Below are 2,304 nucleotides of genomic sequence, written 5' to 3'. Positions count from 1 at the left end.
GCTGGTCTCCAACTCCTGATCTCAGGTGATCTGCCTGCCTCAGCCTCCCAAAGTACTGGAATTACAGCTGTGAGCAAGTGAGCCACTGCACAAGGCCTAAATTTAATTTTTGCAGTGACAGGATCTCACTATGTTGCCCAGGCTGCTCTCTATCTCCTGGCCTCAGTCTGCCTTGGTCTCCCAACGTGCTGGGATTACAGGTGTGAGCCACTGTGCTTGGCCTCCAGCTGTTCCTTGGACATCTTGGGCACACTTCTATTCTAAGGCTTTTGTATTATTACACTCTGCCTGGAACATTCTTCTCTTGTACCCCTCAAGTCTGTATGACTGTATTGCAGTCTTCAAACTGCTCAAATGACAACTCAGTGAGGCCTTTCCACTTCACTGTTGCAGTTGCATCTGCACTCCCATCATGTCTGACTCCCCTGTGCTGTTTCCTTTTTCATTGCACTTACTTCCCTTTAATTTTTATATAGTTTACTCACTTTAGTTTGTCCTTACAATGATGACATCCTGTAACATACTCAATATTTCTGGCTTTAGCTTCTTTGCCATAATCAGTTGCCAATTTATTTACAAGTGTTACAGTAAATAAATTTCACGTATACTTGTTTTTTTTTTTGAGAGAGAGTTTCACTCTTATTGCCCAGGTTGGAGTGCAATGGCACCATCTCGGCTCACCGCAACCTCTGCCTCCTGGGTTCAAGTGATTTCCTGTCTCAGCCTCTTGAGTAGCTGGGATTACAGGCATCCGCCACCACGCCCGGCTAATTTTGTATTTTTTACTAGAGATAGGGTTTCTCCATGTTGGTCAGGCTGGTCTCGAACTCCGGACCTCAGGTGATCCTCCTGCCTCTGCCTCACAAGTGCTGGGATTACAGGCGTGAGCCACCACGCCTGGCCTCATGTGTACTTCTAATTTTTTAAAATTTCATTTTATTTTTATTTACTTATTTATTTTTGAGGTAGGGTCTCACTCTGTCGCCCAGGGTGGAGCAGTGGCGTGCGTGATCACAGCTCTCTGAAACTTCAACCTCCCAGGCTTAAGCAATCTTCCCACCTCACTCAGCCTCCTGAGTAGTTTGGACTACAGACGTGCACCAACTGCCTGGCTAAGTTCTTTATTTCTTTGTAGAGACAGGGTCTCCCTATGTTTCACAGGCTGATTTCAAACTCCTAGGCCCATGTGCTCCACCCACCTCGACCTCCCAAACTGCAAGGATTACAAGCCTGAGCCACCGAGCCTGCCCCCCCTTTTTTTTTACTGCCGTAGAATAAAGCCTAAAATCCATGTTAATTTATACCTCTGCATAGGTGGCTCCCCATCCAAAATCACCTCTGCCTGGCCTCTAATGTTCATTCAAAATACTTTTCTTTTTAATTTCCTTTTTCTTCCTCCCACCCCCAAATCAAAATTCTTCTGAAATCTCCTTTGTGAAGCTCTTCCTCCACCCCCAGGGACTTGTAATATGCTCTCCTTTGCATCCCACCCTGTGACCTACTCATACCTCTAATTATAACACCTACCACACTTCTGGCAACGTCATATGTCATTAAAAGTTAAAATATAAAAACAAACATGTATGGATCCATCGCACAGAAAATCTGATAACTATACAGACTCTGTCGGCAGGAACCATCTGTTTTGATGTGTGTGACTGTCTATGGTTGCACTGTACAACTAACAAATGCAATCAATACCAGGAACAGTCACATAGATCTCACTAAAGTCCTATATCCGAGAGCTGCACTCTGAGTGAAATGCAAACTTTCATTAAATTATTTCGCCTAATACTTTATGTGCCTTCATTCAGCTGGTTTTTAAAGTAGTCACAGGAGAAAGGTAAGCGACAGAACCCAAGAAGATGGCCGACCACTAACAGCTCGGGATTGTAGCTCCCAGTGAAAGCTCAGAGAACGAGACAACGCCACACTTTTAGACGAATTTTCGTCACTCACGGATCAGCCGATTCCCAGTGGAGTAGCCCCACGGGTCGCCAGCGCGACTCTTGTGGCCGCCACAGCGGTTTTGCCAGCGCCTCGGCACAGTAGCTCTTCATGCAGAGCAAACGGGACTGCTTCCCCTACTGACCGGAGTTTGGAGCTCCGGGAAGTCAGAGCGGCTTGTTGCGGACTCAAGAGGGAAGCCAGACCAGAGATTCCCGGGCAGAAGAGCCCCATCAGTCTTATCGCTGCTATTTAGGCCGCCACAGTGGGTTGCTTGGATCCCAGCACTGGGAATCAATAAATCAGACTTCGACTCAGAAACCTAATCAGAAAGGCGGTTCATCTACAATGAAGGGA

General features: G+C 46.5%; 1 non-coding gene across 1 annotated transcript; it reads right to left on the bottom strand.

Annotated features, from left to right (window-relative positions):
- Positions 1-1,578: 1,578 nt before the first annotated feature.
- Positions 1,579-1,714, bottom strand: LOC118145395 (small Cajal body-specific RNA 14). Its single transcript, XR_004730511.1, has one exon.
- Between the last annotated feature and the right edge of the window lie 590 nt (positions 1,715-2,304).

Source organism: Callithrix jacchus, chromosome 8 (genome assembly GCF_049354715.1).
Source record: "Callithrix jacchus isolate 240 chromosome 8, calJac240_pri, whole genome shotgun sequence".
Taxonomy (NCBI): Eukaryota; Metazoa; Chordata; class Mammalia; order Primates; family Cebidae; genus Callithrix; species Callithrix jacchus.
Note: the sequence above shows the minus strand (reverse complement) of the source record. Positions and strands in the feature narration are given on the sequence as shown.